Here is a 27,125-nt window from a genome sequence, read left to right as displayed (position 1 = left end):
CTTACAGGCAAGCCCGCAGGCGCCCGGCCAGACTACAGGGGTCGCTGGTGCGTGCTGAGCCGAGGACACCCTGGCCGACCTAACCCTCCCTCCCCCCGGGCGACGCTCGGCCAATTGAGCACCGCCCCCTGGAAGCTCCCATCCACGGTCGGCTGTGGAATAGCCTGGACTCGAACTCGCGACGTCCAGGCAATAGAGCGCATCCTGCACTCGAGTGCTTTTTGCTGGATGCGCCACTCGGGAGCCCCAGTGATATCATTATTGTGCATGGCACTGACTTTGCTGTAATGGATGAGGCAGTGATATCATTTTTGTGCATGTCACTGACATTGCTGTAATGGATGAGGTAGTGATATAATTATTCTGCATGGCACTGATATTGCTGTAATGGATGAGAGGGTGATATCATTATTGTGCATGGCACATTGCTGTAATGGATGAGGCGGTGATATCATTATTGTGCATGGCACTGACATTGCTGTAATGGATGAGGGGGTGATATCATTATTGTCCATGGCACTGACATTGCTGTAATGGATGAGACGGTGATATCATTATTGTGCATGGCACTGACATTGCTGTAATGGATGAGACGGTGATATCATAATTGTGCATGGCACATTGCTGTAATGGATGAGGTAGTGATATCATTATTGTGCATGGCACATTGCTGTAATGGATGAGGCGGTGATATCATTATTGTGCATGGCACTGACATTGCTGTAATGGATGAGACAGTGATATCATTATTGTGCATGGCACATTGCTGGAATGGATGAGGCAGTGATATCATTATTGTGCATGGCACTGACATTGCTGTAATGAATGAGGTGGTGATATCATTATTGTGCATGGCATTGACATTGCTGTAATGGATGAGACGGTGATATCATTATTGTGCATGGCACATTGCTGTAATGGATGAGGCAGTGATATCATTATTATTGTGCATGGCACTGACATTGCTGTAATGAATGAGGTGGTGATATCATTATTGTGCATGGCACATTGCTGTAATGGATGAGGCAGTGATATCATTATTGTGCATGGCACATTGCTGTAATGGATGAGGCGGTGATATCATTATTGTGCATGGCACTGACATTGCTGTAATGGATGAGACAGTGATATCATTATTGTGCATGGCACATTGCTGTAATGGATGAGGCAGTGATATAATTATTGTGCATGGCACTGACATTGCTGTAATGAATGAGGTGGTGATATCATTATTGTGCATGGCACATTGCTGTAATGGATGAGGCGGTGATATCATTATTGTGCATGGCACATTGCTGTAATGGATGAGGCGGTGATACCATTATTGTGCATGGCACTGACATTGCTGTAATGAATGAGGTGGTGATATCATTATTGTGCATGGCACATTGCTGTAGTGGATGAGGTGGTGATATCATTATTTTGCATGGCATTGACATTGCTGTAATGGATGAGACGGTGATATCATTATTGTGCATGGCACTGACATAGCTGTAATGGATGAGACAATGATATCATTATTGTGCATGGCACATTGCTGTAAAGGATGAGGCGGTGATATCATTATTGTGCATGGCACTGAAAATTGCTGTAATGGATGAGGCAGTGATATCATTATTGTTTTTTTTGTTTGTTTTTTTAACTTAGTCGTTGCCAATTAGTTTTTATTATTTTCTCCCCAAATTGAAATGCCCAATTGTTTTTTAGGCTCAGCTCACCGCTACCACCCCTGCGCTGACTTGGGAGGGGTGAAGATGAACACACGCTGTCCTCCGAAGCGTGTGCCGTCAGCCGCCCGATTCTTTACACGCTGCAGACTCACCGTGCAGCTGCCTCAGAGCTACATAGTCGGAGGACAATGCAGCTCTGGGCAGCTTACAGGCAAGCCCGCAGGCGCCCGGCCAGACTACAGGGGTCGCTGGTGCGTGCTGAGCCGAGGACACCCTGGCCGACCTAACCCTCCCTCCCCCCGGGCGACGCTCGGCCAATTGAGCGCCGCCCCCTGGAAGCTCCCATCCACGGTCGGCTGTGGAATAGCCTGGACTCGAACTCGCGACGTCCAGGCAATAGAGCGCATCCTGCACTCTAGCGAGTGCTTTTGCTGGATGCGCCACTCGGGAGCCCCAGTGATATCATTATTGTGCATGGCACTGACATTGCTGTAATGGATGAGGCAGTGATATAATTTTTGTGCATGTCACTGACATTGCTGTAATGGATGAGGTAGTGATATAATTATTCTGCATGGCACTGACATTGCTGTAATGGATGAGGGGGTGATATCATTATTGTGCATGGCACATTGCTGTAATGGATGAGGCGGTGATATCATTATTGTGCATGGCACTGACATTGCTGTAATGGATGAGGGGGTGATATCATTATTGTCCATGGCACTGACATTGCTGTAATGGATGAGACGGTGATATCATTATTGTGCATGGCACTGACATTACTGTAATGGATGAGACGGTGATATCATAATTGTGCATGGCACATTGCTGTAATGGATGAGGCAGTGATATCATTATTGTGCATGGCACATTGCTGTAATGGATGAGGCGGTGATATCATTATTGTGCATGGCACTGACATTGCTGTAATGGATGAGACAGTGATATCATTATTGTGCATGGCACATTTGCTGGAATGGATGAGGCAGTGATATCATTATTGTGCATGGCACTGACATTGCTGTAATGAATGAGGTGGTGATATCATTATTGTGCATGGCATTGACATTGCTGTAATGGATGAGACGGTGATATCATTATTGTGCATAGCACTGACATTGCCGTAATGGATGAGACGGTGATATCATTATTGTGCATGGCACTGACATTGCTGTAATGGATGAGGCAGTGATATAATTTTTGTGCATGTCACTGACATTGCTGTAATGGATGAGGTAGTGATATAATTATTCTGCATGGCACTGACATTGCTGTAATGGATGAGGGGGTGATATCATTATTGTGCATGGCACATTGCTGTAATGGATGAGGCGGTGATATCATTATTGTGCATGGCACTGACATTGCTGTAATGGATGAGGGGGTGATATCATTATTGTCCATGGCACTGACATTGCTGTAATGGATGAGACGGTGATATCATTATTGTGCATGGCACTGACATTGCTGTAATGGATGAGACGGTGATATCATAATTGTGCATGGCACATTGCTGTAATGGATGAGGCAGTGATATCATTATTGTGCATGGCACATTGCTGTAATGGATGAGGCGGTGATATCATTATTGTGCATGGCACTGACATTGCTGTAATGGATGAGACAGTGATATCATTATTGTGCATGGCACATTGCTGGAATGGATTAGGCAGTGATATCATTATTGTGCATGGCACTGACATTGCTGTAATGAATGAGGTGGTGATATCATTATTGTGCATGGCATTGACATTGCTGTAATGGATGAGACGGTGATATCATTATTGTGCATGGCACTGACATTGCTGTAATGGATGAGACGGTGATATCATTATTGTGCATGTCACATTGCTGTAATGGATGAGGCGGAGATATCATTATTGTGCATGGCACTGACATTGCTGTAATGGATGAGACGGTGATATCATTATTGTTCATGGCACATTGCTGTAATGGATGAGGCAGTGATATCATTATTGTGCATGGCACATTGCTGTAATGGATGAGGCGGTGATATCATTATTGTGCATGGCACTGACATTGCTGTAATGGATGAGACAGTGATATCATTATTGTGCATGGCACATTGCTGTAAAGGATGAGGCGGTGATATCATTATTGTGCATGGCACTGACATTGCTGTAATGGATGAGACAGTGATATCATTATTGTGCATGGCACATTGCTGTAATGGATGAGGCAGTGATATCATTATTGTGCATGGCACTGACATTGCTGTAATGGATGAGACAATGATATCATTATTGTGCATGGCACATTGCTGTAAAGGATGAGGCGGTGATATCATTATTGTGCATGGCACTGAAAATTGCTGTAATGGATGAGGCAGTGATATCATTATTGTTTTTTTTGTTTGTTTTTTTAACTTAGTCGTTGCCAATTAGTTTTTATTATTTTCTCCCCAAATTGAAATGCCCAATTGTTTTTTAGGCTCAGCTCACCGCTACCACCCCTGCGCTGACTTTGGAGGGGTGAAGATGAACACACGCTGTCCTCCGAAGCGTGTGCCGTCAGCCGCCCGATTCTTTACACGCTGCAGACTCACCGTGCAGCTGCCTCAGAGCTACAGAGTCGGAGGACAATGCAGCTCTGGGCAGCTTACAGGCAAGCCCGCAGGCGCCCGGCCAGACTACAGGGGTCGCTGGTGCGTGCTGAGCCGAGGACACCCTGGCCGACCTAACCCTCCCTCCCCCCGGGCGACGCTCGGCCAATTGAGCGCCGCCCCCTGGAAGCTCCCATCCACGGTCGGCTGTGGAATAGCCTGGACTCGAACTCGCGACGTCCAGGCAATAGAGCGCATCCTGCACTCTAGCGAGTGCTTTTGCTGGATGCGCCACTCGGGAGCCCCAGTGATATCATTATTGTGCATGGCACTGACATTGCTGTAATGGATGAGGCAGTGATATAATTTTTGTGCATGTCACTGACATTGCTGTAATGGATGAGGTAGTGATATAATTATTCTGCATGGCACTGACATTGCTGTAATGGATGAGGGGGTGATATCATTATTGTGCATGGCACATTGCTGTAATGGATGAGGCGGTGATATCATTATTGTGCATGGCACTGACATTGCTGTAATGGATGAGGGGGTGATATCATTATTGTCCATGGCACTGACATTGCTGTAATGGATGAGACGGTGATATCATTATTGTGCATGGCACTGACATTGCTGTAATGGATGAGACGGTGATATCATAATTGTGCATGGCACATTGCTGTAATGGATGAGGCAGTGATATCATTATTGTGCATGGCACATTGCTGTAATGGATGAGGCGGTGATATCATTATTGTGCATGGCACTGACATTGCTGTAATGGATGAGACAGTGATATCATTATTGTGCATGGCACATTGCTGGAATGGATGAGGCAGTGATATCATTATTGTGCATGGCACTGACATTGCTGTAATGAATGAGGTGGTGATATCATTATTGTGCATGGCATTGACATTGCTGTAATGGATGAGACGGTGATATCATTATTGTGCATGGCACTGAAATTGCCGTAATGGATGAGACGGTGATATCATTATTGTGCATGGCACTGACATTGCTGTAATGGATGAGACAGTGATATCATTATTGTGCATGGCACATTGCTGTAGTGTTTGAGGTGGTGATATCATTATTATGCATGGCATTGACATTGCTGTAATGGATGAGACGGTGATATCATTATTGTGCATGGCACTGACATTGCTGTAATGGATGAGACGGTGATATCATTATTGTGCATGTCACATTGCTGTAATGGATGAGACGGTGATATCATTATTGTGCATGGCACTGACATTGCTGTAATGGATGAGACGGTGATATCATAATTGTGCATGGCACATTGCTGTAATGGATGAGGCAGTGATATCATTATTGTGCATGGCACATTGCTGTAATGGATGAGGCGGTGATATCATTATTGTGCATGGCACTGACATTGCTGTAATGGATGAGACAGTGATATCATTATTGTGCATGGCACATTGCTGGAATGGATGAGGCAGTGATATCATTATTGTGCATGGCACTGACATTGCTGTAATGAATGAGGTGGTGATATCATTATTGTGCATGGCATTGACATTGCTGTAATGGATGAGACGGTGATATCATTATTGTGCATGGCACTGACATTGCTGTAATGGATGAGACAGTGATATCATTATTGTGCATGGCACATTGCTGTAGTGGTTGAGGTGGTGATATCATTATTATGCATGGCATTGACATTGCTGTAATGGATGAGACGGTGATATCATTATTGTGCATGGCACTGACATTGCTGTAATGGATGAGACGGTGATATCATTATTGTGCATGTCACATTGCTGTAATGGATGAGGCGGAGATATCATTATTGTGCATGGCACTGACATTGCTGTAATGGATGAGACGGTGATATCATTATTGTTCATGGCACATTGCTGTAATGGATGAGGCAGTGATATCATTATTGTGCATGGCACATTGCTGTAATGGATGAGGCGGTGATATCATTATTGTGCATGGCACTGACATTGCTGTAATGGATGAGACAGTGATATCATTATTGTGCATGGCACATTGCTGTAAAGGATGAGGCGGTGATATCATTATTGTGCATGGCACTGACATTGCTGTAATGGATGAGACAGTGATATCATTATTGTGCATGGCACATTGCTGTAATGGATGAGGCAGTGATATCATTATTGTGCATGGCACTGACATTGCTGTAATGAATGAGGTGGTGATATCATTATTGTGCATGGCATTGACATTGCTGTAATGGATGAGACGGTGATATCATTATTGTGCATGGCACATTGCTGTAATGGATGAGGCTGTGATATCATTATTATTGTGCATGGCACTGACATTGCTGTAATGAATGAGGTGGTGATATCATTATTGTGCATGGCACATTGCTGTAATGGATGAGGCAGTTATATCATTATTGTGCATGGCACATTGCTGTAATGGATGAGGCGGTGATATCATTATTGTGCATGAAACTGACATTGCTGTAATGGATGAGACAGTGATATCATTATTGTGCATGGCACATTGCTGTAATGGATGAGGCAGTGATATAATTATTGTGCATGGCACTGACATTGCTGTAATGAATGAGGTGGTGATATCATTATTGTGCATGGCACATTGCTGTAATGAATGAGGCGGTGATATCTTTATTGTGCATGGCACATTGCTGTAATGGATGAGGCGGTGATACCATTATTGTGCATGGCACTGACATTGCTGTAATGAATGAGGTGGTGATATCATTATTGTGCATGGCACATTGCTGTAGTGGATGAGGTGGTGATATCATTATTTTGCATGGCATTGACATTGCTGTAATGGATGAGACGGTGATATCATTATTGTGCATGGCACTGACATTGCTGTAATGGATGAGACAATGATATCATTATTGTGCATGGCACATTGCTGTAAAGGATGAGGCGGTGATATCATTATTGTGCATGGCACTGAAAATTGCTGTAATGGATGAGGCAGTGATATCATTATTGTTTTTTTTGTTTGTTTTTTTAACTTAGTCGTTGCCAATTAGTTTTTATTATTTTCTCCCCAAATTGAAATGCCCAATTGTTTTTTAGGCTCAGCTCACCGCTACCACCCCTGCGCTGACTTGGGAGGGGTGAAGATGAACACACGCTGTCCTCCGAAGCGTGTGCCGTCAGCCGCCCGATTCTTTACACGCTGCAGACTCACCGTGCAGCTGCCTCAGAGCTACAGAGTCGGAGGACAATGCAGCTCTGGGCAGCTTACAGGCAAGCCCGCAGGCGCCCGGCCAGACTACAGGGGTCGCTGGTGCGTGCTGAGCCGAGGACACCCTGGCCGACCTAACCCTCCCTCCCCCCGGGCGACGCTCGGCCAATTGAGCGCCGCCCCCTGGAAGCTCCCATCCACGGTCGGCTGTGGAATAGCCTGGACTCGAACTCGCGACGTCCAGGCAATAGAGCGCATCCTGCACTCTAGCGAGTGCTTTTGCTGGATGCGCCACTCGGGAGCCCCAGTGATATCATTATTGTGCATGGCACTGACATTGCTGTAATGGATGAGGCAGTGATATAATTTTTGTGCATGTCACTGACATTGCTGTAATGGATGAGGTAGTGATATAATTATTCTGCATGGCACTGACATTGCTGTAATGGATGAGGGGGTGATATCATTATTGTGCATGGCACATTGCTGTAATGGATGAGGCGGTGATATCATTATTGTGCATGGCACTGACATTGCTGTAATGGATGAGGGGGTGATATCATTATTGTCCATGGCACTGACATTGCTGTAATGGATGAGACGGTGATATCATTATTGTGCATGGCACTGACATTGCTGTAATGGATGAGACGGTGATATCATAATTGTGCATGGCACATTGCTGTAATGGATGAGGCAGTGATATCATTATTGTGCATGGCACATTGCTGTAATGGATGAGGCGGTGATATCATTATTGTGCATGGCACTGACATTGCTGTAATGGATGAGACAGTGATATCATTATTGTGCATGGCACATTGCTGGAATGGATGAGGCAGTGATATCATTATTGTGCATGGCACTGACATTGCTGTAATGAATGAGGTGGTGATATCATTATTGTGCATGGCATTGACATTGCTGTAATGGATGAGACGGTGATATCATTATTGTGCATGGCACTGACATTGCCGTAATGGATGAGACGGTGATATCATTATTGTGCATGGCACTGACATTGCTGTAATGGATGAGACAGTGATATCATTATTGTGCATGGCACATTGCTGTAGTGTTTGAGGTGGTGATATCATTATTATGCATGGCATTGACATTGCTGTAATGGATGAGACGGTGATATCATTATTGTGCATGGCACTGACATTGCTGTAATGGATGAGACGGTGATATCATTATTGTGCATGTCACATTGCTGTAATGGATGAGACGGTGATATCATTATTGTGCATGGCACTGACATTGCTGTAATGGATGAGACGGTGATATCATAATTGTGCATGGCACATTGCTGTAATGGATGAGGCAGTGATATCATTATTGTGCATGGCACATTGCTGTAATGGATGAGGCGGTGATATCATTATTGTGCATGGCACTGACATTGCTGTAATGGATGAGACAGTGATATCATTATTGTGAATGGCACATTGCTGGAATGGATGAGGCAGTGATATCATTATTGTGCATGGCACTGACATTGCTGTAATGAATGAGGTGGTGATATCATTATTGTGCATGGCATTGACATTGCTGTAATGGATGAGACGGTGATATCATTATTGTGCATGGCACTGACATTGCCGTAATGGATGAGACGGTGATATCATTATTGTGCATGGCACTGACATTGCTGTAATGGATGAGACAGTGATATCATTATTGTGCATGGCACATTGCTGTAGTGGTTGAGGTGGTGATATCATTATTATGCATGGCATTGACATTGCTGTAATGGATGAGACGGTGATATCATTATTGTGCATGGCACTGACATTGCTGTAATGGATGAGACGGTGATATCATTATTGTGCATGTCACATTGCTGTAATGGATGAGGCGGAGATATCATTATTGTGCATGGCACTGACATTGCTGTAATGGATGAGACGGTGATATCATTATTGTTCATGGCACGTTGCTGTAATGGATGAGGCAGTGATATCATTATTGTGCATGGCACATTGCTGTAATGGATGAGGCGGTGATATCATTATTGTGCATGGCACTGACATTGCTGTAATGGATGAGACAGTGATATCATTATTGTGCATGGCACATTGCTGTAAAGGATGAGGCGGTGATATCATTATTGTGCATGGCACTGAAAATTGCTGTAATGGATGAGGCAGTGATATCATTATTGTTTTTTTTGTTTGTTTTTTTAACTTAGTCGTTGCCAATTAGTTTTCATTATTTTCTGCCCAATTTGAAATGCCAAATTATTTTTTAGGTTCAGCTCACCGCTACCACCCCTGCGCTGACTTGGGAGGGGCGACGATGAACACACGCTGTCCTCCGAAGCGTGTGCTGTCATCCGCCCGCTTCTTTACACGCTGCAGACTCAACGTGCAGCTGCCTCAGAGCTACAGCGTCGGAGGACAATGCAGCTCTGGGCAGCTTACAGGGCAGTCCGCAGGCGCCCGGCCAGACTACAGGGGTCGCTGGTGCGTGGTGAGCCGAGGACACCCTGGCCGACCTAACCCTCCCTCCCCCCGGGCGACGCTCGGCCAATTGAGCACTGCCCCCAGGAAGCTCCCGTTCACGGTCGGCTGTGGATAGCCTGGACTCTAACTCGCGACGTCCAGACTATAGCGAGTGCTTTTTACTGGATGTGCCACTCGGGAGCCCCAGTGATATCATTATTGTGCATGGCACTGACATTGCTGTAATGGATGAGACAGTGATATCATTATTGTGCATGGCACATTGCTGTAATGGATGAGGCGGTGATATCATTATTGTGCATGGCACTGACATTGCTGTAATGGATGAGACAGTGATATCATTATTGTGCATGGCACATTGCTGTAATGGATGAGGCGGTGATATCATTATTGTGCATGGCACTGACATTGCTGTAATGGATGAGACGGTGATATCATTATTGTGCATGGCACTGACATTGCTGTAATGGATGAGACGGTGATATCATTATTGTGCATGGCACTGACATTGCTGTAATGGATGAGGGGGTAATATCATTATTGTCCATGGCACTGACATTGCTGTAATGGATGAGACGGTGATATCATTATTGTGCATGGCACTGACATTGCCGTAATGGATGAGACTGTGATATCATTATTGTGCATGGCACTGACATTGCTGTAATGGATGAGACAGTGATATCATTATTGTGCATGGCACATTGCTGTAGTGGTTGAGGTGGTGATATCATTATTGTGCATGGCATTGACATTGCTGTAATAGATGAGACGGTGATATCATTATTGTGCATGGCACTGACATTGCTGTAATGGATGAGACGGTGATATCATTATTGTGCATGTCACATTGCTGTAATGGATGAGGCGGAGATATCATTATTGTGCATGGCACTGACATTGCTGTAATGGATGAGACGGTGATATCATTATTGTTCATGGCACATTGCTGTAATGGATGAGGCAGTGATATCATTATTGTGCATGGCACATTGCTGTAATGGATGAGGCGGTGATATCATTATTGTGCATGGCACTGACATTGCTGTAATGGATGAGACAGTGATATCATTATTGTGCATGGCACATTGCTGTAAAGGATGAGGCGGTGATATCATTATTGTGCATGGCACATTGCTGTAATGGATGAGGCGGTATCATTATTGTGCATGGCACTAACATTGCTGTAATGGATGAGACAGTAATATCATTATTGTGCATGACACTGACATTGCTGTAATGGATGAGGCGGTGATATCATTATTGTGTAGGGCACTGACATTGCTGTAATGGATGAGGTGGTGATATTATTATTGTGCTTGGCACATTGCTGTAATGGATGAGGTGGTGATATTATTATTGTGCTTGGCACATTGCTGTATTGGATGAGGCAGTGATATCATTATTGTGCATGGCACTGAAAAATGCTGTAATGGATGAGGCAGTGATATCATCATTGTGCATGGCACTGACATTGCTGTAATGGATGAGGTGGTGATATCATTATTGTGCATGGCACATTGCTGTAGTGGATGAGGTGGTGATATCATTATTGTGCATGGCATTGACATTGCTGTAATGGATGATACGGTGATATCATTATTGTGCATGTCACATTGCTGTAATGGATGAGGCGGAGATATCATTATTGTGCATGTCACTGACATTGCTGTAATGGATGAGACGGTGATATCATTATTGTTCATGGCACATTGCTGTAATGGATGAGGTGGTGATATTATTATTGTGCGCTTGGCACATTGCTGTATTGGATGAGGCAGTGATATCATTATTGTGCATGGCACTGACATTGCTGTAATGAATGAGGTGGTGATATCATTATTGTGCATGGCACATTGCTGTAGTGGATGAGGTGGTGATATCATTATTGTGCATGGCACTGACATTGCTGTAATGGATGAGGTGGTGATATCATTATTGTGCATGGCATTGACATTGCTGTAATGGATGAGACGGTGATATCATTATTGTTCATGGCACATTGCTGTAATGGATGAGACGGTGATATCATTATTGTGCATGGCACTGACATTGCTGTAATGGATGAGGCAGTGATATCATTATTATGCATGGCACATGGCTGTAGTGGATGAGGTGGTGATATCATTATTGTGCATGGCATTGACATTGCTGTAATGGATGAGACGGTGATATCATTATTGTGCATGGCACTGACATTGCTGTAATGGATGAGACGGTGATATCATTATTGTGCATGTCACATTGCTGTAATGGATGAGGCGGAGATATCATTATTGTGCATGGCACTGACATTGCTGTAGTGGATGAGGTGGTGATATCATTATTGTGCATGGCATTGACATTGCTGTAATGGATGAGACGGTGATATCATTATTGTTCATGGCACATTGCTGTAATGGATGAGGCAGTGATATCATTATTGTGCATGGCACATTGCTGTAATGGATGAGGCGGTGATATCATTATTGTGCATGGCACTGACATTGCTGTAAAATGGATGAGATAGTGATATCATTATTGTGCATGGCACATTGCTGTAATGGATGAGGCGGTGATATCATTATTGTGCATGGCACTGAAAATTGCTGTAATGGATGAGGCAGTGATATCATTATTGTTTTTTTTGTTTGTTTTTTTAACTTAGTCGTTGCCAATTAGTTTTCATTATTTTCTGCCCAATTTGAAATGCCAAATTATTTTTTAGGTTCAGCTCACCGCTACCACCCCTGCGCTGACTTGGGAGGGGCGACGATGAACACGCGCTGTCCTCCGAAGCGTGTGCTGTCATCCGCCCGCTTCTTTACACGCTGCAGACTCAGCGTGCAGCTGCCTCAGAGCTACAGCGTCGGAGGACAATGCAGCTCTGGGCAGCTTACAGGGAAGTCCGAAGGCACCCAGCCAGACTACAGGGGTCGCTGGTGCGTGGTGAGCCGAGGACACCCTGGCCGACCTAACCCTCCCTCCCCCCGGGCGACGCTCGGCCAATTGAGCACTGCCCCCAGGAAGCTCCCGTCCACAGGCTGTGGAATAGCCTGGACTCGAACTCACGACGTCCAGGCTATAGAGCGCATCCTGCACTATAGCGAGTGCTTTTACTGGAAGTGCCACTCGGGAGCCCCAGTGATATCATTATTGTGCATGGCACTGACATTGCTGTAATGGATGAGACAGTGATATCATTATTGTGCATGGCACATTGCTGTAATGGATGAGGCAGTGATATCAATATTAGGCATGGCACTGACATTGCTGTAATGAATGAGGTGGAGATATCATTATTGTGCATGGCACATTGCTGTAATGGATGAGGCGGTGATATCATTATTGTGCATGGCACATTGCTGTAATGGATGAGGCGGTGATATCATTATTGTGCATGGCACTGACATTGCTTTAATGGATGAGGCGGTGATATCATTATTGTGCATGGCACTGACATTGCTGTAATGGATGAGGGGGTGATACCATTATTGTGCATGGCACATTGCTGTAATGGATGAGACAGTGATATCATTATTGTGCATCTCAGATTGCTGTAATGGATGAGGCGGTGATATCATTATTGTGCATGGCACTGACATTGCTGTAATGGATGAGACGGTGATATCATTATTGTGCATGGCACATTGCTGTAATGGATGAGGCGGTATCATTATTGTGCATGGCACTAACATTGCTGTAATGGATGAGACAGTAATATCATTATTGTGCATGACACTGACATTGCTGTAATGGATGAGGCGGTGATATCATTATTGTGTAGGGCACTGACATTGCTGTAATGGATGAGGTGGTGATATTATTATTGTGCTTGGCACATTGCTGTATTGGATGAGGCAGTGATATCATTAGTGTGCATGGCACTGACATTGCTGTAATGGATGAGACAGTGATATCATTATTGTCCATGGCACTGACATTGCTGTAATGGATGAGACGGTGATATAATTATTGTGCATGGCACTGACATTGCTGTAATGGATGAGACAGTGATATCATTATTGTGCATGGCACATTGCTGTAATGGATGAGGCAGTGATATCATTATTGTGCATGGCACTGACATTGCTGTAATGAATAAGGTGGTGATATCATTATTGTGCATGGCACATTGCTGTAATGGATGAGGCGGTGATATCATTATTGTGCATGGCACTGACATTGCTGTAATGGATGAAACAGTGATATCATTATTGTGCATGGCACATTGCTGTAATGGATGAGGCAGTGATATCATTATTGTGCATGGCACTGACATTGCTGTAATGAATGAGGTGGAGATATCATTATTGTGCATGACACATTGCTGTAATGGATGAGGCGGTGATATCATTATTGTGCATGGCACATTGCTGTAATGGATGAGGCGGTGATATCATTATTGTGCATGGCACTGACATTGCTGTAATGGATGAGGTGGTGATATTATTATTGTGCTTGGCACATTGCTGTATTGGATGAGGCAGTGATATCATTATTGTGCATGGCACTGAAAATTGCTGTAATGGATGAGGCAGTGATATCATCATTGTGCATGGCACTGACATTGCTGTAATGGATGAGGTGGTGATATCATTATTGTGCATGGCACATTGCTGTAGTGGATGAGGTGGTGATATCATTATTGTGCATGGCATTGACATTGCTGTAATGGATGATACGGTGATATCATTATTGTGCATGTCACATTGCTGTAATGGATGAGGCGGAGATATCATTATTGTGCATGTCACTGACATTGCTGTAATGGATGAGACGGTGATATCATTATTGTTCATGGCACATTGCTGTAATGGATGAGGCGGTGATATCATTATTGTGCATGGCACATTGCTGTAATGGATGAGGTGGTGATATTATTATTGTGCGCTTGGCACATTGCTGTATTGGATGAGGCAGTGATATCATTATTGTGCATGGCACTGACATTGCTGTAATGAATGAGGTGGTGATATCATTATTGTGCATGGCACATTGCTGTAGTGGATGAGGTGGTGATATCATTATTGTGCATGGCATTGACATTGCTGTAATGGATGAGACGGTGATATCATTATTGTGCATGGCACTGACATTGCTGTAATGGATGAGACGGTGATATCATTATTGTGCATGGCACTGACATTGCTGTAATGCATGAGACAGTGATATCATTATTGTGCATGGCACATGGCTGTAGTGGATGAGGTGGTGATATCATTATTGTGCATGGCATTGACATTGCTGTAATGGATGAGACGGTGATATCATTATTGTGCATGGCACTGACATTGCTGTAATGGATGAGACGGTGATATCATTATTGTGCATGTCACATTGCTGTAATGGATGAGGCGGAGATATCATTATTGTGCATGGCACTGACATTGCTGTAATGGATGAGACGGTGATATCATTATTGTTCATGGCACATTGCTGTAATGGATGAGGCAGTGATATCATTATTGTGCATGGCACATTGCTGTAATGGATGAGGCGGTGATATCATTATTGTGCATGGCACTGACATTGCTGTAAAATGGATGAGATAGTGATATCATTTTGTGCATGGCACATTGCTGTAATGGATGAGGCGGTGATATCATTATTGTGCATGGCACTGAAAATTGCTGTAATGGATGAGGCAGTGATATCATTATTGTTTTTTTTGTTTGTTTTTTTAACTTAGTCGTTGCCAATTAGTTTTCATTATTTTCTGCCCAATTTGAAATGCCAAATTATTTTTTAGGTTCAGCTCACCGCTACCACCCCTGCGCTGACTTGGGAGGGGCGACGATGAACACGCGCTGTCCTCCGAAGCGTGTGCTGTCATCCGCCCGCTTCTTTACACGCTGCAGACTCAGCGTGCAGCTGCCTCAGAGCTACAGCGTCGGAGGACAATGCAGCTCTGGGCAGCTTACAGGGAAGTCCGAAGGCGCCCAGCCAGACTACAGGGGTCGCTGGTGCGTGGTGAGCCGAGGACACCCTGGCCGACCTAACCCTCCCTCCCCCCGGGCGACGCTCGGCCAATTGAGCACTGCCCCCAGGAAGCTCCCGTTCACAGGCTGTGGAATAGCCTGGACTCGAACTCACGACGTCCAGGCTATAGAGCGCATCCTGCACTATAGCGAGTGCTTTTACTGGAAGTGCCACTCGGGAGCCCCAGTGATATCATTATTGTGCATGGCACTGACATTGCTGTAATGGATGAGACAGTGATATCATTATTGTGCATGGCACATTGCTGTAATGGATGAGGCAGTGATATCATTATTAGGCATGGCACTGACATTGCTGTAATGGATGAGGCGGTGATATCATTATTGTGCATGGCACATTGCTGTAATGGATGAGGCGGTGATATCATTATTGTGCATGGCACTGACATTGCTTTAATGGATGAGGCGGTGATATCATTATTGTGCATGGCACTGACATTGCTGTAATGGATGAGGGGGTGATACCATTATTGTGCATGGCACATTGCTGTAATGGATGAGACAGTTATATCATTATTGTGCATGGCACTGACATTGCTGTAATGGATGAGACGGTGATATCATTATTGTGCATGGCACTGACATTGCTGTAATGCATGAGACAGTGATATCATTATTGTGCATGGCACATGGCTGTAGTGGATGAGGTGGTGATATCATTATTGTGCATGGCATTGACATTGCTGTAATGGATGAGACGGTGATATCATTATTGTGCATGGCACTGACATTGCTGTAATGGATGAGACGGTGATATCATTATTGTGCATGTCACATTGCTGTAATGGATGAGGCGGAGATATCATTATTGTGCATGGCACTGACATTGCTGTAATGGATGAGACGGTGATATCATTATTGTTCATGGCACATTGCTGTAATGGATGAGGCAGTGATATCATTATTGTGCATGGCACATTGCTGTAATGGATGAGGCGGTGATATCATTATTGTGCATGGCACTGACATTGCTGTAAAATGGATGAGATAGTGATATCATTTTGTGCATGGCACATTGCTGTAATGGATGAGGCGGTGATATCATTATTGTGCATGGCACATTGCTGTAATGGATGAGGCGGTGATATCATTATTGTGCATGGCACTGACATTGCTGTAATGGATGAGGCAGTGATATCATTATTGTTTTTTTTGTTTGTTTTTTTAACTTAGTCGTTGCCAATTAGTTTTCATTATTTTCTGCCCAATTTGAAATGCCCAATTATTTTTTAGGTTCAGCTCACCGCTACCACCCCTGCGCTGACTTGGGAGGGGCGACGATGAACACACGCTGTCCTCCGAAGCGTGTGCTGTCATCCGCCCGCTTCTTTACACGCTGCAGAATCACCGTGCAGCTGCCTCAGAGCTACAGCGTCGGAGGACAATGCAGCTCTGGGCAGCTTACAGGGAAGTCCGCAGGCGCCCAGCCAGACTACAGGGGTCGCTGGTGCGTGGTGAGCCGAGGACACCCTGGCCGACCTAACCCTCCCTCCCCCCGGGCGACGCTCGGCCAATTGAGCGCCGCCCCCTGGAAGCTCCCATCCACAGTCGGCTGTGGAATAGCCTGGACTCTAACTCGCGACGTCCAGGCTATAGAGCGCATCCTGCACTCTAGCGAGTGCTTTTTACTGGATGTGCCACTCGGGAGCCCCAGTGATATCATTATTGTGCATGGCACTGACATTGCTGTAATGGATGAGGCAGTGATATCATTATTGTGCATGGCACATTGCTGTAATGGATGAGGCAGTGATATCATTATTGTGCATGGCACTGACATTGCTGTAATGGATGAGGCAGTGATATCATTATTGTGCATGGACTGACATTGCTCTAATGGATGAGACGGTGATATCATTATTGTGTATGGCACTGACATTGATGTAATGGATGAGACAGTGATATCATTATTGTGCATGGCACATTGCTGTAATGGATGAGGCGGTGATATCATTATTGTGCATGGCACTGACATTGCTGTAATGGATGAGACAGTGATATCATTATTGTGCATGGCACATTGCTGTAATGGATGAGGCAGTATTATCATTATTGTGCATGGCACTGACATTGCTGTAATGAATGAGGTGGTGATATCATTATTGTGCATGGCACATTGCTGTAATGGATGAGGCGGTGATATCATTATTGTGCATGGCACATTGCTGTAATGGATGAGGCGTTGATATCATTATTGTGCATGGCACTGACATTGCTGTAATGGATGAGGCAGTGATATTATTATTGTGCTTGGCACATTGCTGTATTGGATGAGGCAGTGATATCATTATTGTGCATGGCACTGACATTGCTGTAATGGATGAGGCGGTGTTATCTTTATTGTGCATGGCACATTGCTGTAATTGATGAGGCAGTGATATCATTATTGTGCATGGCACTGACATTGCTGTAATGAATGAGGTGGTGATATCATTATTATGCATGGCACATTGTTGTAATGGATGAGGCGTTGATTTCATTATTGTGCATGGCACTGACATTGCTGTAATGGATGAGGCAGTGATATCATTATTGTTCATGGCACATTGCTGTAATGGATGAGGCAGTGATATCATTATTGTGCATGGCACATTGCTGTAATGGATGAGACAGTGATATCATTATTGTGCATGGCACATTGCTGTAATGGATGAGGCGGTGATATCATTATTGTGCATGGCACTGAAAATTGCTGTAATGGATGAGGCAGTGATATCATTATTGTTTTTTTTGTTTGTTTTTTTAACTTAGTCGTTGCCAATTAGTTTTCATTATTTTCTGCCCAATTTGAAATGCCAAATTATTTTTTAGGTTCAGCTCACCGCTACCACCCCTGCGCTGACTTGGGAGGGGCGACGATGAACACGCGCTGTCCTCCGAAGCGTGTGCTGTCATCCGCCCGCTTCTTTACACGCTGCAGACTCAGCGTGCAGCTGCCTCAGAGCTACAGCGTCGGAGGACAATGCAGCTCTGGGCAGCTTACAGGGAAGTCCGAAGGCGCCCAGCCAGACTACAGGGGTCGCTGGTGCGTGGTGAGCCGAGGACACCCTGGCCGACCTAACCCTCCCTCCCCCCGGGCGACGCTCGGCCAATTGAGCACTGCCCCCAGGAAGCTCCCGTTCACAGGCTGTGGAATAGCCTGGACTCGAACTCACGACGTCCAGGCTATAGAGCGCATCCTGCACTATAGCGAGTGCTTTTACTGGAAGTGCCACTCGGGAGCCCCAGTGATATCATTATTGTGCATGGCACTGACATTGCTGTAATGGATGAGACAGTGATATCATTATTGTGCATGGCACATTGCTGTAATGGATGAGGCAGTGATATCATTATTATGCATGGCACTGACATTGCTGTAATGGATGAGGCGGTGATATCATTATTGTGCATGGCACATTGCTGTAATGGATGAGGCGGTGATATCATTATTGTGCATGGCACTGACATTGCTTTAATGGATGAGGCGGTGATATCATTATTGTGCATGGCACTGACATTGCTGTAATGGATGAGGGGGTGATACCATTATTGTGCATGGCACATTGCTGTAATGGATGAGACAGTTATATCATTATTGTGCATCTCAGATTGCTGAATGGATGAGGCGGTGATATCATTATTGTGCATGGCACTGACATTGCTGTAATGGATGAGACGGTGATATCATTATTGTGCATGGCACTGACATTGCTGTAATGGATGAGACAGTGATATCATTATTGTGCATGGCAGATTGCTGTAATGGATGAGGCGGTGAAATCATTATTGTGCATGACACTGACATTGCTGTAATGGATGAGGCGGTGATATCATTATTGTGCATGGCACTGACATTGCTGTAATGAATGAGGTGGATATATCATTATTGTGCATGGCACATTGCTGTAATGGATGAGGCGGTGATATCATTATTGTGCATGTCACAATGCTGTAATGGATGAAGCGGAGATATCATTATTGTGCATGGCACTGACATTGCTGTAATGGATGAGACGGTGATATCATTATTGTTCATGGCACATTGCTGTAATGGATGAGGCAGTGATATCATTATTGTGCATGGCACATTGCTGTAATGGATGAGGCGGTGATATCATTATTGTGCATGGCACTGACATTGCTGTAATGGATGAGACAGTGATATCATTATTGTGCATGGCACATTGCTGTAAAGGATGAGGCGGTGATATCATTATTGTGCATGGCACTGAAAATTGCTGTAATGGATGAGGCAGTGATATCATTATTGTCCATGGCACTGACATTGCTGTAATGGATGAGGCAGTGATATCACTATTGTGCATGGCACTGACATTGCTGTAATGAATGAGGTGGTGATATCATTATTGTGCATGGCACTGACATTGTTGTAATGGATGAGGCAGTGATATCATTATTGTTTTTGTTTTTTAACTTAGTCGTTGCCAATTCGTTTTTATTATTTTCTCCCCAAATTGAAATGCCCAATTGTTTTTTAGGCTCAGCTCCCCGCTACCACCCCTGCGCTGACTTGGGAAGGGTGAAGATGAACACACGCTGTCCTCCGAAGCGTGTGTTGTCAGCCGCCCGCTTCTTTACACGCTGCAGACTCACCGTGCAGCTGCCTCAGAGCTACAGAGTCGGAGGACAATGCAGCTCTGGGCAGCTTACAGGCAAGCCCGCAGGCGCCCGGCCAGACTACAGGGGTCGCTGGTGCGTGCTGAGCCGAGGACACCCTGGCCGACCTAACCCTCCCTCCCCCCGGGCGACGCTCGGCCAATTGAGCGCCGCCCCCTGGAAGCTCCCATCCACGGTCGGCTGTGGAATAGCCTGGACTCGAACTCGCGACGTCCAGGCAATAGAGCGCATCCTGCACTCTAATGGATGAGAAAGTGATATCATTATTGTGCATGGCAGATTGCTGTAATGGATGAGTCGGTGATATCATTATTGTGCATGACAATGACATTATGTAATGGATGAGGCGGTGATATCATTATTGTGTATGGCACTGACATTGCTGTAATGGATGAGGCGGTGATATCATTATTGTGCATGGCACATTGCTGTAATGGATGAGGCGGTGTTATCATTATTGTGCATGGCACTAACATTGCTGTAATGGATGAGACAGTGATATCATTATTGTGCATGGCACATTGCTCTAATGGATGAGACGGTGATATCATTATTGTGTATGTCACTGACATTGCTGTAATAGATGAGAAAGTGATATCATTATTGTGCATGGCAGATTGCTGTAATGGATGAGGCGGTGATATCATTATTGTGCATGACACTGACATTGCTGTAATGGATGAGGCGGTGATATCATTATTGTGCATGGCACTGACATTGCTGTAATGGATGAGGTGGTGAGATCATCATTGTGCATGGCACATTGCTGTAGTGAATGAGGTGGTGATATCATTTTTTTGCATGGCTTTGACAATGCTCTAATGTATGAGACAGTCCTATCATTATTGTGCATGGCACATTGCTGTAATGGATGAGGCAGTGATATCATTATTGTGCATGGCACTGACATTGCTGTAATGAATGAGGTGGTGATATCATTATTGTGCATGGCACTGACATTGCTGTAATGGATGAGACGGTGATATCATTATTTTGCATGGCACATTGCTGTAATGGATAAGGGGGTGATATCATTATTGTGCATGGCACTGACATTGCTGTAATGGATGAGACGGTGATATCATTATTGTGCATGGCACATTGATGTAATGGATGAGGGGGTGATATCATTATTGTGCATGGCACATTGCTGTAATGGATGAGGTGGTGATATCATTATTGTGCATGGCACTGACATTGCTGTAATGGATGAGACGGTGATATCATTATTTTGCATGGCACATTGCTGTAATGGATGAGGGGGTGATATCATTATTGTGCATGGCACTGACATTGCTGTAATGGATGAGACGGTGATATCATTATTGTGCATGGCACATTGATGTAATGGATGAGGGGGTGAAATCATTATTGTGCATGGCACATTGCTGTAATGGATGAGGGGGTGATATCATTATTGTGCATATCACTGACATTGCTGTAATGGATGAGGCAGTGATATCTTTATTGTTTTTGTTTTTTGTTTTTTAACTTAGTCGTTGCCAATTAGTTTTTATTATTTTCTCCCCAAATTGAAATGCCCAATTGTTTTTTAGGCTCAGCTCACCGCTACCACCCCTGCGCTTACTTGGGAGGGGTGAAGATGAACACACGCTGTCCTCCGAAGCGTGTGCTGTCAGCCGCCCGCTTCCTTACACGCTGCAGACTCACCGTGCAGCTGCCTCAGAGCTACAGCGTCGGAGGACAATGCAGCTCTGGTCAGCTTACAGGCAAGCCCACAGGCGCCCGTCCAGACTACAGGGGTCGCTGGTGCGTGATGAGCCGAGGACACCCTGGCCGACCTAACCCTCCCTCCCCCCGGGCGACGCTCGGCCAATTGAGCGCCGCCCCCTGGAAGCTCCCATCCACAGTCGGCTGTGGAATAGCCTGGACTCTAACTCGCGACGTCCAGGCTATAGAGCGCATCCTGCACTCTAGCGAGTGCTTTTTACTGGATGTGCCACTCGGGAGCCCCAGTGATATCATTATTGTGCATGGCACTGACATTGCTGTAATGGATGAGGCAGTGATATCATTATTGTGCATGGACTGACATTGCTCTAATGGATGAGACGGTGATATCATTATTGTGTATGGCACTGACATTGATGTAATGGATGAGACAGTGATATCATTATTGTGCATGGCACATTGCTGTAATGGATGAGGCGGTGATATCATTATTGTGCATGGCACTGACATTGCTGTAATGGATGAGACAGTGATATCATTATTGTGCATGGCACATTGCTGTAATGGATGAGGCAGTATTATCATTATTGTGCATGGCACTGACATTGCTGTAATGAATGAGGTGGTGATATCATTATTGTGCATGGCACATTGCTGTAATGGATGAGGCGGTGATATCATTATTGTGCATGGCACATTGCTGTAATGGATGAGGCGTTGATATCATTATTGTGCATGGCACTGACATTGCTGTAATGGATGAGGCAGTGATATTATTATTGTGCTTGGCACATTGCTGTATTGGATGAGGCAGTGATATCATTATTGTGCATGGCACTGACATTGCTGTAATGGATGAGGCGGTGTTATCTTTATTGTGCATGGCACATTGCTGTAATTGATGAGGCAGTGATATCATTATTGTGCATGGCACTGACATTGCTGTAATGAATGAGGTGGTGATATCATTATTATGCATGGCACATTGTTGTAATGGATGAGGCGTTGATTTCATTATTGTGCATGGCACTGACATTGCTGTAATGGATGAGGCAGTGATATCATTATTGTTCATGGCACATTGCTGTAATGGATGAGGCAGTGATATCATTATTGTGCATGGCACATTGCTGTAATGGATGAGACAGTGATATCATTATTGTGCATGGCACATTGCTGTAATGGATGAGGCGGTGATATCATTATTGTGCATGGCACTGACATTGCTGTAATGGATGAGGCAGTGATATCATTATTGGTTTTTTTTGTTGTTTTTTTAACTTAGTCGTTGCCAATTAGTTTTCATTATTTTCTGCCCAATTTGAAATGCCCAATTATTTATTAGGTTCAGCTCACCGCTACCACCCCTGCGCTGACTTGGGAGGGGTGAAGATGAACACACGCTGTCCTCCGAAGCGTGTGCTGTCAGCCGCCCGCTTCTTTACACGCTGCAGACTCACCGTGCAGCTGCCTCAGAGCTACAGAGTCGGAGGACAATGCAGCTCTGGGCAGCTTACAGGCATGCCCGCAGGCGCCCGGCCAGACTACTGGTTTCGCTGGTGCGTGCTGAGCCGAGGACACCCTGGCCGACCTAACCCTCCCTCCCCCCGGGCGAGGCTCGGCCAATTGAGCGCCGCCCCCTGGAAGCTCCCATCCACGGTCGGCTGTGGAATAGCCTGGACTCAAACTCGCGACGTCCAGGCAATAGAGCGCATCCTGCACTCTAGCGAGTGCTTTTTGCTGGATGCGCCACTCGGGAGCCCCAGTGATATCATTATTGTGCATGGCATTGACATTGCTGTAATGGATGAGGCAGTGATATCATTTTTGTGCATGTCACTGACATTGCTATAATGGATGAGGGGGTGATATCATTATTTTGCATGGCACATTGCTGTAATGGATGAGGCGGTGATATCATTATTGTGCATGGCACTGCCATTGCTGTAATGGATGAGGGGGTGATATCATTATTGTGATTGGCACATTGCTGTAATGGATGAGGCGGTGATATCATTATTGTGCATGGCACTAACATTGCTGTAATAGATGAGGATGTGATATCATTATTGTGCATGGCACTGACATTGCTGTAATGGATGAGGCAGTGATATCATTATTGTTTTTTTTTGTTTGTTTTTTTTAACTTAGTCGTTGCCAATTAGTTTTCATTATTTTCTGCCCAATTTGAAATGCCCAATTATTTTTTAGGTTCAGCTCACCGCTACCACCCCTGCGCTGACTTGGGAGGGGCGACGATGAACACACGCTGTCCTCCGAAGCGTGTGCTGTCATCCGCCCGCTTCTTTACACGCTGCAGACTCAACGTGCAGCTGCCTCAGAGCTACAGCGTCGGAGGACAATGCAGCTCTGGGCAGCTTACATGGAAGTCCGCAGGCGTCCAGCCAGACTACAGGGGTCGCTGGTGCGTGGTGAGCCGAGGACACCCTGGCCGACCTAACCCTCCCTCCCCCCGGGCGACGCTCGGCCAATTGAGCACTGCCCCCAGGAAGCTCCCGTCCACAGGCTGTGGAATAGCCTGGACTCGAACTCGCGACGTCCAGGCTATAGAGCGCATCCTGCACTCTAGCGAGTGCTTTTTACTGGATGTGCCACTCGGGAGAACCAGTGATATCATTATTGTGCATGGCACTGACATTGCTGTAATGGATGAGGCAGTGATATAATTATTGTGCTTGGCACTGACATTGCTGTAATGGAAGAGACAGTGATATCATTATTGTGCATGGCACATTGCTGTAATGGATGAGGCGGTGATATCATTATTGTGCATGGCACATTGCTGTAATGGATGAGGCGGTGTTATCATTATTGTGCATGGCACTAACATTGCTGTAATGGATGAGACAGTGATATCATTATTGTGCATGGCCTGACATTGCTCTAATGGATGAGACGGTGATATCATTATTGTGTATGGCACTGACATTGCTGTAATAGATGAGAAAGTGATATCATTATTGTGCATGGCAGATTGCTGTAATGGATGAGGCGGTGATATCATTATTGTGCATGACACTGACATTGCTGTAATGGATGAGGCGGTGATATCATTATTGTGCATGGCACTGACATTGCTGTAATGGATGAGGTGGTGTGATCATCATTGTGCATGGCACATTGCTGTAGTGAATGAGGTGGTGATATCATTTTTTTGCATGGCTTTGACAATGCTCTAATGTATGAGACAGTCCTATCATTATTGTGCATGGCACATTGCTGTAATGGATGAGGCAGTGATATCATTATTGTGCATGGCACTGACATTGCTGTAATGGATGAGGCAGTGATATAATTATTGTGCTTGGCACTGACATTGCTGCAATGGATGAGACAGTGATATCATTATTGTGCATGGCACATTGCTGTAATGGATGAGGCGGTGATATCATTATTGTGCATGGCACATTGCTGGAATGGATGAGGGGGTGATATCATTATTGTGCATGGCACTGACATTGCTGTAATGGATGAGGCAGTGATATCATTATTGTTTTTTTTTGTTTTTTTTTTTTTAACTTAGTCGTTGCCAATTAGTTTTCATTATTTTCTGCCCAATTTGAAATGCCCAATATTTTTTAGGTTCAGCTCACCGCTACCACCCCTGCGCTGACTTGGGAGGGGCGACGATGAACACACGCTGTCCTCCGAAGCGTGTGCTGTCATCCGCCCGCTTCTTTACACGCTGCAGACTCAACGTGCAGCTGCCTCAGAGCTAGAGCGTCGGAGGACAATGCAGCTCTGGGCAGCTTACAGGGAAGTCCGCAGGCGCCCAGCCAGACTACAGGGGTCGCTGGTGCGTGCTGAGCCGACACCCTGGCAGACCTAACCCTCCGTCCCCCCGGGCGACGCTCGGCCAATTGAGCACTGCCCCCAGGAAGCTCCCGTCCACAGGCTGTGGAATAGCCTGGACTCGAACTCGCGACGTCCAGGCTATAGAGCGCATCCTGCACTCTAGCGAGTGCTTTTTACTGGATGTGCCACTCGGGAGCCCCAGTGATATCATTATTGTGCATGGCACTGACATTGCTGTAATGGATGAGGCAGTGATATCATTATTGTGCATGGCACATTGCTGTAATGGATGAGGCAGTGATATCATTATTGTGCATGGCACTGACATTGCTGTAATGGATGAGGCAGTGGTATAATTATTGTGCTTGGCACTGACATTGCTGTAATGGATGAGACAGTGATATCATTATTGTGCATGGCACATTGCTGTAATGGATGAGGCGGTGATATCATTATTGTGCATGGCACATTGCTGTAATGGATGAGGCGGTGTTATTATTATTGTGCATGGCACTAACATTGCTGTAATGGATGAGACAGTGATATCATTATTGTGCATGGCCTGACATTGCTCTAATGGATGAGACGGTGATATCATTATTGTGTATGGCACTGACATTGCTGTAATGGATGAGAAAGTGATATCATTATTGTGCATGGCACTGACATTGCTGTAATGGATGAGGGGGTGATACCATTATTGTGCATGCCACATTGATGTAATGGATGAGACAGTGATATCATTATTGTGCATGGCAGATTGCTGTAATGGATGAGGCGGTGAAATCATTATTGTGCATGACACTGACATTGCTGTAATGGATGAGGCGGTGATATCATTATTGTGCATGGCACATTGCTGTAATGGATGAGGCGGTGATATCATTAGTGTGCATGGCACTGACATTGTTGTAATGGATGAGGCAGTGATATCATTATTGTTTTTGTTTTTTGTTTTTTAACTTAGTCGTTGCCAATTAGTTTTTATTATTTTCTCCCCAAATTGAAATGCCCAATTGTTTTTTAGGCTCAGCTCACCGCTACCACCCCTGCGCTGACTTGGGAGGGGTGAAGATGAACACACGCTGTCCTCCGAAGCGTGTGCTGTCAGCCGCCCGCTTCTTTACAC

The sequence above is a fragment of the Acipenser ruthenus genome, chromosome 18, assembly GCF_902713425.1.
Source record: "Acipenser ruthenus chromosome 18, fAciRut3.2 maternal haplotype, whole genome shotgun sequence".
Lineage (NCBI taxonomy): Eukaryota > Metazoa > Chordata > Actinopteri > Acipenseriformes > Acipenseridae > Acipenser > Acipenser ruthenus.
Note: the sequence above shows the minus strand (reverse complement) of the source record.